The sequence below is a fragment of the Sminthopsis crassicaudata genome, chromosome 3 (assembly GCF_048593235.1).
Source record: "Sminthopsis crassicaudata isolate SCR6 chromosome 3, ASM4859323v1, whole genome shotgun sequence".
In the NCBI taxonomy this organism is placed as follows: Eukaryota; Metazoa; Chordata; class Mammalia; order Dasyuromorphia; family Dasyuridae; genus Sminthopsis; species Sminthopsis crassicaudata.
This window is the reverse complement of record NC_133619.1, coordinates 192287409-192299323: the sequence shown is the minus strand read 5'-3', so window position 1 is coordinate 192299323 and position 11915 is coordinate 192287409.

Here is an 11915-nt window from a genome sequence, read left to right as displayed (position 1 = left end):
CCCTCTAATCCTTGCCTCTGATTATCTTAACAAAAAACATTGAGCCAGCACCAAACTGTGAGAAGAGCCATTTATCCAAAACATATGCTAATAGAGTAATTGTCTCATAGTGATTAGATAATTAGCCTTAAGTGCTTGGTTTTCTGATTGAAGTACTCTTTTTCATAGTTTCAGCCCTTTGCACTGTATAAACCTATATGTACAAAACACAGCAACTTCATTGTGGTAGCAAAGAAATGGAATCTGAAGGGATGCCCATTAATTGGGACTTAACAAGATATGATATATGAACATGATGGAATACTACTGTGATGAAGAAATGATGAAGGGGGTGGTTTCAGAAGAATCTAGGAATATAAACTGATACAAAATCAATGGTATAGAACCACAACAATCTATACAGCAATAGCAGTTTTGTAAGAAAAATCAACTGTCTGTAATCGATACAGTGATCAACTACAATTCCAAAAGACTTACGATATAAAACAATATCCCTGCCAGAGTGTGTGTATGTATGTATGTATGTGTACAAAAATTTTATCAAGTAAATTTACAAGGTGAAATTATCTGAATAAAAACAAATGAAAAGTACCTACCTCATTCCTCTCAGAGTAAAGTGATAAATAGATGAGGGGAAACAGGAAGGTTGGAAAGGACTTCGAAAACTGGCATATGACTAATAATAGAGTGAAGATCAGTATATTGCATGAAGGAAAAACATGACTTCTTTCAATAAGATTTTTTCAAATTTAATATAATTGTGTTTGCCATGGGCTAAATTTCTTCTATGGTTAAAAGACCTCTTCAAAACTGCTTTGTTATGATCTCATCTTTCTCTTCAAACTCTCCTCTGACAAGTTTTCACTCTGAGATAATTTTAAGTTATCCATAAAACCTCTCAAAATAGCTTTATTACTTTTGGCCCACAGATTTTATCTCTGACATTGTACAATATGGCACATTGACAACTCATATAAGGAGAGCCCTGAGATTATCAATGCCTTCAGTAGTGACAATTTCAAATCATTCTGGAAGCATCAATAAAAAATATTGTGCTCTTGAGCTAGCTATGGTTAAAGAGACTACTATTATTGAATTAAAAAGTCAGCTTTCTTAAAGTTTGGATCCCTCTCCCTAACTCCCACCCCAAATAATGAGGCATTTTGATCTTCTGTGCTCTGAGACATCTTTTGGAAAAGATGGTCTTCTGTGAATAAAGCTAACTTTGTGAGGCAGGTATAGATATGGACAGATTGTCTTCTTGGTTATTACAGCAGTTTCTCTATTGCTGAAACACACATTTTGGACAGTTAATTGATAGTCTCTGCAAGCTCAAGCAGGATTTTCTGGTCAGCTGTACCTCCCAAGATGTAAGATCAGACAGATTGAGAGAATTACCTACAGAGATGCAGAAGTTTCTGAATAGAATGTCCATAGAGGGAAAACAATGCCACAAAGACCGTCATAGAAAATGTCTTTGATTTTATTTATAACTTTATGGTGCTAAAATTTAAAAACCATGTGAAATGATGTTTTTGTTTTATAGCAGTTTGTTTTTTTGCATGTTTTTTTCTTTTGTTTTTTCATAACATACATAAGGCTTTGTGCCTAGACACTTCCTCTCCAGACTCTCACTTTGAGATAGCAGTACAAATATACCTATAGCTTGCAAAGTGAAATTAAGCAGCTGGTTTGGTGCCAGGATGTTGAATTTAAATATTAAATAGACTTAGAGGTGAACATCTGATGAATTTTCAGCTCATGGGAAATCCAACTTATGTAAGCAAAAATAGATTTAAGGTACTTGTATAATTTCACAATTTCACAATAATGTCATAATTTTGCATTGTTTTATTTATTCATTTTCAGGTATGAGATTTTTATGCTCTAACAAAAAATGAATAATAAGTAAAATAAACTTAATTTAAATAATTCATCATTGAAAGAGTTTAAATTACACCAAAATTATTTATTATTTAATGATAATATTTCTTGATAACTCTCATTCTTTTTCAGCCCAAATGTATGCATTTCCAAAGACTGTTTTCTTTTTTATTCTCTCTGTAAGTTTTCTTGCTTATAATTTCACTCACAGCAAAAGCTTTAATAACTGTTTCATAAGGATGCCTCCAAATTTATCTCTTCTGCCCTAGCTATAGCTTCCAACCTTCACAACTATATAACAATCTCCTGAAAGTGGCATGTCTTATCACCTTTATGTCCTCATGCTTCTCAAATTTAGTTTGTCTTAAAACAATCTTTCTCTAAAAATCTCCTCCTACCCTCATTTTCCATATTTACCTAGTCATCCAAAGGTTAAAAATCTGGGTTATCCTTTGACACCATCCTTTTCTGTCCTATTCATCAAAGGCAGTCAATTATACCTCTCTGATGATTCATATTTGTCTTCTCCTTTTCCTTTCCTCTGCCACATACCTCATTCAGAACTTTAATTCCTTCCTGCCTCCAATCTCTCTCATCCATCAGATGCTCTAAACAACACTGCCAGATTATCCTTTCTAATGCACAGTTCTTATCAACATCACTTCCCCCATTAAAAACTAAAATGCTTCCTCAGCTTCTACTGAATAAAAATCCATACCCCTTATCTTGACATTCAAGATCCTCTACAATCTACTGCTAATCTGAATTACCAATTTATTTGTTTGCTTGTTTTAATTTCTTTTTTTTCTATTTGCTCCACACTTCAGACTTTTACATACACACCAACATGTAGCCAACATCCACCAACTACATATAGCAATGCTTTAATGTCTTTACTCCTATTATCCCCTATCCCAGGAATTCCTATATTCCAATTTAAACCTGCGACATTTCAAGGCCCATCTCTTCCAAAAGGCTTTCCTGACACCCATAGCCAGAAGTCATCTTGCTCTCTTCTGAAATTTCTAGCATTTGGTACTACATATGTATATTGCAGTAATATTAAACTCAAGTAAAAACCCAAGTCATTAAACTACATCATGGTCCACTTAGAGCATATATCTATCTGTTCAACCACATGTTAACATTATCTATGTTCTGTATTTTATTTGTTTTTTAATAAATATTTCCCAATTACATTTTAACCTGATTGCAGTGTATCAAGGTGTCTTGGAAGTGGCAACATGGTTCATATGTTTGACATTTTTACTCAACTGTGCGCTATAGTTTGGACAATGTTTTATCTTCTTGAGGACGCTATGAACTCCTGAAGCATTGTTTATCTTTTTCCTTGGAGAATGATAGTGCTCTTAGTGAAGATGCTCCTTGGCATTTAACACAGTATCATGCACATGGTTAATAAATGTCTACTAAATTAATGATTGGTACCTTATTTTTATATTACCATTTTATAAATTTCTTCTTAATAGACTCAGTTAAATTTTATTTATTCAAGTTTCCATACTAAAATGTTTTTCACTTTTCATGTAGTTCTTTTTTTCTTTCAACCTAATATGATTTTTACTTGATCATGGCAATCTTCCTTATTTCTTTCAGCCATCATTTTGCCTATAATAAAAACTTTAAAAATAGGTACATATTCTCCACCCCTCAAAAATATTGTCTATATGTCCATGTGAAGAAATAATACTACAAGAAAATATTTCAGGGTTCTAACTTGCCAAGGAAATACTACTTAATATTATCCTGTAAATAACCTTGTATAATTTTAAAGGAAGTAATTACCATCTCAAATATACCTGCAATGACTGCTGGGTTAAACAAAATGTTGATCAGCGATGGGGGTGGGGGGGAGAATCTGGTTCATTATGAACTAATACCAATGAATCATTGGTCAGAAGATTTTTAGGTGAATCAGTTATTCAATAAATCTCCTTGAGTTTCTTTATGCAGATGACTCCCTAGCTTGTGACCCTAAAACAAATTGTCTCTTCTTCTGAAAGGGAAGCTGCCCAAAGTGTATTTCCCATTTACTTTTCTCTGTCTGGCCAGATATGTGTCACTTGAAAATTTCAGGGCATGACATTTTTAGTGACTTTTTTTTAATCTTAATTTCAACTGTCCAGAGAAAGACAGGGCCTCCACAATTTCCTATCCTCAATTTGTTCAATCCCATAGAAACTGCTGTTATTGTGTTACTTTTCATTGGCAATGCAGGTATAAGCCTTCCCCCGAAGTAAATATTAAAGGCAACTGCATGGGTCAACAAGCAGATGGAAGGAAAGGACTTTGGAGAGCTCAAAGTTGCAAGCTTTTTAAAGAAAGAAGCATATCACAGCGTCAGAAATGTGCTGTGAGTGGTTTGACCATGTGGTTTGACCATGTAATACTGTTGTTGGATTAGGCTTAAAAGCTAGAAATTTTTCTGATGATTATCTTGGCTTCTGAAATGCTTGTATTGTTTTATGGGGTTTTTTGAGGTGCTGTTTAGTCCTCTTAAAATAGAACTTCCTAAAAAAATCCCAGCCAACATATTAGGTCATTTTTATCCAAACCAGTCTGCTCCATTTTTAGAGAAATAATTAATCTGTTTTATCAATTTTGCGCTGAATTATTTTGGTGAAAATGATTACTAAAGTAGGAAATCATAAGGAATAGAAAGCAGAGAATAATCCTATGAGAAGTTTTTATAACAATGTAGCCCAAAGTAAATAAAGGAGTACTGAAGCAGGTTGTGATCCTTTTTTTTCACATTGATTTATTCCTTTCTGATTCCCAGCCCCTCCTGGCTGATGCATTATCAATTCAAGAAGCTAGGAACCTTAGATTCACAAATCCTTGTTAAAAGCACCCCTTTTAATTCCAATAGGAGATCTGGACCTGTCTCAGCCCCCACCAGATCTGAGCCAACTTGGGCTCTCCAGCCCCCATCGGATCTGAGCCAATTTGAGACTCCACCCACAGGCCCCTTTAGCTAAATCTCTCATTATAAAAATAGCCAAGCTGCAGTCCTCTCTTTGCAAGAGGGTCTAAACATGTCAGCACCATGCCTGGTACCCCAATGACTCTCTGCCCACTGGAATACTGTTTTCTAGTGCAAACCTCTCTTTAATTAATACCTTTTTCTAACTAGACTTGAATTTACTTCCAATCCCCATAATAAACCTCTTTTATCAATCTAGGTTTTTGGGTCTGTAAATTCCTTTACAGAGAACTGCTTGTGCTGCCACTAGATCTCATTTAACTCCCTACCCTTGCACCCAATCCTGAGGGGTTGCAGGGGAGCTCCATTTGACTCCCTGTACCCGAACATGCCACTAGATCAGAAACCCTCATCATTTTGGTTCCCTCTATACCTCATCAGTACTAAGTTTCTGTGAAGGGACAAAAACAAAAAAAACAAACAAACAAAAAAAAAACAGAATATATCTTCAGGTAGAACTTTAAAGCAATTAAGCAGTCAGTTATTCAGGAAATATTTAACAGACATTGTACTACAGGAATACAAAAATGGTAAAAAAAAAAAAAAAAAAAAAAAAAAAAGGCAGTCCCTATTTTAAGGATTTTACAAAATGATGAAGGAGATGACATAAACAGCCATCAGGGAAACATCAGGATAAATAATAGGATAAATTACAATCAAAAAAGAAAGAAAAGATAATTAAGAATTAATCAACAAAACCTTCCTGTAAAAGATTTTAGCTAGGAATCATTTATCAGACCTAATAAGTTTGACTTGATCATTGTTTAGCTTCAATGGCTCAAAGTGAGTATTAACAGTGATTGTTTCTGGCCAAACCCTAAGGGTTTTCCACTCCCAGATTGATCTAGCCTTAACAACTAATAAATATTGTTCCAGACAAACAGACCTCTAAAGCTTCTCATTGTATTCAAAATCATCTCCAGTGCTGATGACTTTCAACAACTCTGCCTCACTTAAATCCAATTCACTTGAAAATCAGGACATCATGATTCTGACGTCATTGATCCTCATTTAGAAGGGAAGATAAAAATCAACACCCTAGGAAAAAAATGCAAGAAAACAAGATAAGTTAGTTTTGAAAGGGGAAAGGTAGATAGCAAGAACCATCTACTAGAAGGTGAAGGTCTAGGTGGAATATGAAAAAACTACCCATCCCTTATGTCAAGGAGCCTTACGAGACACTAAAAGGGTATCACAACTAAAGCAGTTACTATCTTTCTTTTCTTTTCTTTTCTTTTCTTTTCTTTTCTTTTCTTTTCTTTTCTTTTCTTTTCTTTTTTTTTTTTTTTTTCTTGCTGAGGCATTGGGGTTAAGTGACTTGCCCAGGGTTGCATAGCTAGGAAGTGTTAAGTGTCTGAGGCCATATTTGAACTCAGGTCCTCCTGACTTCAGGGCTGGTGCTCTATCCACTACAGCAACTAGCTGCCCACATATGGTATCTTTCTGGCCAGGATCATTTACAATGCTTCTTTACAAATTTTCATCTGATTCCTAGAACAAATAATATTCCATAACATTCAAATAACACAATTTACTCAGTCATTTTCCAGTGATGGACATTCATTCAATTTGCAGTTTCTAGCCACTACAAAAAGGGCTGTCACAAACATTTTGAACAGATAGGTCCCTTTCTCTTCTTTATCCCTATCTCTTTGGGATATAAGCCCAGTAGTAACACTGCTGGATCAAAGGGTTTTTACAGTTTGATAACTTTTTGAGTATAGTTCCAAATTGCTTTCCAGAATGGTTAGATCCGTTCATAACTCCACCAACAATGCATGTGTCCAAGTTTTCCCACATCCCTGCCAACATTCATCATTATCTTTTCCTGTCATCTTAGCCAATTTGACAGATGTGTAGTGGTATCTCAGAGTTTTCTTAATTTACATTTCTCTTCAGCATTCTTTTTCCTTTTACCATGGTTATTATATAATGCACCTTTAGTTTCCTCATCTGTTAAATGAATGAGTTGGATTAGGATGAAAGAAACTCCATAGATAATTTACATAAGTTGAAAGAATATTTAATTTGCAATTAGAGCATATGGGTATTTACTTCTTACTGCCTCATTTCACCTTTATATATAGCTCAACATTTCTATCTGTTAAGTGAGAATGCTGAAAAAATTTACAAGAATTTTAAAACACCTAAGGTTCTGATAAAGGACTTATTTCCAAAATATATAGAGAATTAACTCTAATTTATAAGAAATCAGGCCATTCTCCAATTGATAAATGGTCAAAAATATGAACAGATAATTTTCAGATGATGAAATTGAAACTATTTTTACTCATATGAAAATGTGTTCCCAAATCATTATTGATCAGAGAAATGCAAATTAAGACGACTCTGAGATACCACTACACACCTATCAAACTGGCTAAGATGACAAGAAAAGATAATGATGAATGTTGGCAGGGATGTGGGAAAACTTGGACACATGCATTGTTGGTGGAGTTGTGAACGGATCTAACCATTCTTGAAAGCAATTTGGAGCTATACTCAAAAAGTTATCAAACTGTAAAAACCCTTTGATCCAGCAGTGTTACTACTGGGCTTATATCCCAAAGAGATAGGGATAAAGAAGGGAAAGGGACCTATCTGTTCAAAAATGTTTGTGACAGCCCTTTTTGTAGTGGCTAGAAACTGCAAATTGAATGAATGTCCATCATTGGAAAATGACTGAGTAAATTGTGGTATTTGAATGTTATGGAATATTATTGTTCTGTAAGAAATGGCCAGCAGAATGAATACAGAGAGGCTTTATAGACTTACATGAACTTATGCTAAGTGAAATGAGCAGAACCAGGAGACCATTATATACTTCAACAACAATACTATGAGGATTAATTCTGATGCAAGTGGCTATCTTCAACAATGAGAAGATCCAAATCAGTTCCAACTGATCAGTGATGAACAGAACCAGCCATACCCAGTGAAAGAACACTAGGAAACAAGTGTGGAGCACAACATAGCATTTATACTCTTTCTCTTATTGTTTCCTTGCATTTTTGTTTTTCTTCTCAGGTTATTTTTACCTTCTTTCTAAAGTCGATTTTTCTTGTGCGACAAGATAGCTGTATAAATATATATGTTTATATTGTATTTACTTTACTTTAGCATATTTAACATGTACAGGACTACCTGCCATCTAGGGGAGGGGGTGGAGGGAAGGAGGGGAAAATTTGGAACAGAAGTTTTTGCAAGGGTAAATTTTACCCATGCATATGTTTTGTCAATAAAAAGCTATAATAAAAATATTCTAAAACATCAGTGACCAAGTTGAAGAAAAAATACTTCCTAACATATAGACAGGAAGCAAATTGCTTACTATAAGTAGGTTACCCTGATTATATATATTTAGGTGCTGTATGGCAACATCTTGAGGGAGTCAGGTCCAGACTGAATTGTAAATCTTTTCTTCAGAATCTTTCAGATTCATTTATGCAATGCCCCCATCCCTGAGAAGAATTTTTCCAACTCTCTCTCTCTCTCTCTCCCTCTGTCTCTCTGTCTCTCTCTCTTTCTCTCTCTCTCTCTGTCTCTGTCTCTCTCTGTCTCTCTCTCTCTCTCTCTCTCTCTCTCTCTCTCTCTCTCTCTCCTCTCTCTCTCTCCTCTGTCTCTCTGTCTCTCTGTTTCTCTCTCTCTCTCCCTCTCTCTCTCTCTCCCTCTCTCTCTCTCTCTCTCTCTCTCTCTCTCTCTCTCTCTCTCTCTCTCTCTCTCTCTCTCCCTCTCTCTCTCCCTCTGTCTCTCTGTCTCTCTGTTTCTCTCTCTCTCCCTCTCTCTCTCTCCCTCTGTCTCTCTCTCTCTCTTTCTCTCTCTCTCTCTCTCTCTCTCTCTCTCTCTCTCTCTCTCTCTCTCTCTCTCTCTCTCACACACACACACACACACACACACACATACACACATACACTTATATTATAAAATATGTTTGGTGTAAGTCCTCATCATGATTTAGATGCATTGTTGGAGTTTCTTTGCCAAATTGGAGCAATCTTAAATATATTCAGAAGCCCAGAATGATTTGGAATGGCTTATTTTGTTCAAATTTGGACAATGTTGAGAGAAAACCAGGATTATGTCTAAGAAAAAAAAATGTCTGACACTTATACATCACTTTAATGTTAATTGAACATTTTACATTTGCTCTTCACAAAACCTTATGAAGTATATAGCAAGAATATTATCCTAGTTTGTAGACAAGGAAATTAAGGACCATAAAATTGAAATGGCTAAAGTTTTATAATCAGCAAATTGTGAAGTCAAGCGTAACAACCCACAAAAAAACGGAGAAGTGATTTACACTTCCTTTTTTCATATAGAACTGTGATTTTATTGGTTTGGGTAATTACTTGGTGGGAAATTTTCTTTGCAGATGCACATATTCTCTGGAACTTAAAATGTTGGTAGATAGCTTCTCAGGGATATAGAGGTGAGGTAATATACCACAGCGATATAGAGACCATATCAGAGACCAGACTTGAATTTTTATTCAAAGGGCACGCTACCTTTCTTACACAAAGCTATTAGTCAATATTTCTTAATTTAATTATATTAGATAATCCCTGGATTAGCCACATTTCCTCTACTCATATACATATGGAACTGAAAGAAATTTTAAAAAGCCACACAAACTGAGATGAGTAGATACATTATGAAAGTGTTATCTAATTTCAATTGATCTATCAGTCAAGTAAAGCAATCCTATTCAGTCCTTCCAAAATACTATTCCCCACAAAGATGATTCCAAATCATCTTTTCTCTTCCAAAAGCTTCTTAATTTCCTACTCTCTGAGCTAGAAACCTCATATCGTTATTTACAAGAAAATAGAGCCTCTTCTGATATTATCAATCTCAAAACTTCATTGGCATAGCTCTCCATTCACTCCTCCATTCCTTCAGTTTTTAATAACGAAGTTCGTCTTCTTGCCAAGGTGAGCCTATGAACAAAGATTATTGATTTCATCCTCACCAATCTTTTCCAGCAGATTAACACCATAATCATCCCTCCCTATCTCATCTTCAAAGTATCTCTATATGCTAGTTCCTTCACTACTGTCTTCACATATGCTCATTTGTCCTCCTCCTTAAAAACAAAAATAAAAACTGCACTAGAACTCTACATCACTTTATATTATTGTTACATATTGCTTATCCTTTCTTATTCAAAATCCCAGAAAAAGCTTCCTGTAAACCTTGCTTCCACTTCTCATCTCACTAATTTGTTAAATCTTTGCAATCTGGCTTCTAACTTTCTCTCCACTGAAACCACTCACTTCAAAATTACCAATGATCTCCTAATTGCCAGATTATCTTCTGGTTTTAACATTCTTTACTCCCCATTTTTTGATATTCATTTTTTTCTATTATATGATAATGGTTTCTCCTTATTTTTATCCTACTTTATTTAACTTTGCTTTATCAATTGGCTATTAAATTTTTCCAAGCTTCTAAAATTATGGGTTCTAACCACATGTGAAGTTGCATAACTGAATGTGGGGGTCAGGAAATTAAGATTTATTATTAGTAAATGTTTTTATATGTATATCTATTTTAAAACCTGGAGTTATATAAAAATTTCTTAGCCCAAAAGGGATTATAAGTGGAAAAAGTTTAAGAAACCCACCGGAATAGCAGCTCCGGAGAAGAGAGAATACATGAAATATGCACCAAGGGACAAATTGTTGTATTATTCATAGTATACAGAAAATATTATTCTTTTGTGGCCTTGCAAAGTAATCACAGGAAAGTGTTGCCCAAACTTTATGAAAATACTTTTAATAATTTTTTTAAATCTAATGTAGCTATGTATGTGGAAGTAATAACTAAAACTGTGTGGGATGACCTGATAATTCTTATAGACCTCATTATCAAGGTAGAAGCTCTTCTGTGAGGTGAGCTTTTCTGATAAGTGAAACCATGTTTGAACACTAAGTGCTAGCAATAACCATGGGGTAAGTGCTTAAACAGTAGGCCAGGTGCCCATCTATACCTTAAAAAGGTGCATAAACTCTCCAAGGCCAAAATTTCTACTTACCCAGTATTTCATAATTGTAGTATCTTAACTTAAACTTCAAAAGAGTGTCTACATTCCAGAGTTTTGATATTGGTGAATTCATTGAATAGTTTTACTTTTAAGAATTGAAAATATGAAATAATTCCAGTTGAATGTGCTGTCAGTAATGTAATCGGGTCTCATGGCCACAAAGGAGACAGGATGGCACTACAGCATGTCAACTTTGAATCTGGTCTATAACTTGATGACATGTTACTGCCATATCTTTGCATGTTTATCTTTTTCATGACATGCTGACTTTCTTAACAAAAACTATTATTTCCTTGTCCAAATGTGCATCATTGGAAAACTTACTACCAAGGAAATTAAGCTTAGCTATACCTTTCAGCCCCATGCATTGAGTGGCAGGTTTAGATTGACTGTAGAATTGCAGCTGACATATAACTTCTGTCTCAAACAGACATATTGTTAGCCCATAGCCCAGAGGGCTGAAATAATTGACTACCAATTCTATCTCCTTTCAGATATGAGCCTCCAGGGTACAGTTTTCAGAGTTAAACAACTCCTGGATGAATGTTTTAAATACTATAGGCTTCCACTGAAACCTACTCAGAGGTAATAATTTTCTAGAAGAGAAGTAGGAAATCTTCACAATAATGGCTTTTTATTGCATTTCTTATCAGAATTACATAAATAAGATGAAAGCTCAAATGCAACCTTGTTTAAATCTATTGGCCATGAGGATTTTCAGAAATATCAGAAATCCACAAGTCATCATTGCACAAATGATTATAAAACTGGCTAAATCAGAATGGCCTGGTGATTTTAATTCTTAAAAGGTGAACCATATCAAAGGTACTGAGTTAAGTAGGCCCAACCATTGGGCCTGAAATTCCTGGGTTTATTTTTAGAATAAAAAATGGCACAATCTTTGAGATGGTTGGGGTTGAGAAGAGAGTCAGCAATAATTTATCAATGGCAATAAAAAATATATAATTAAACCAAAAGGTG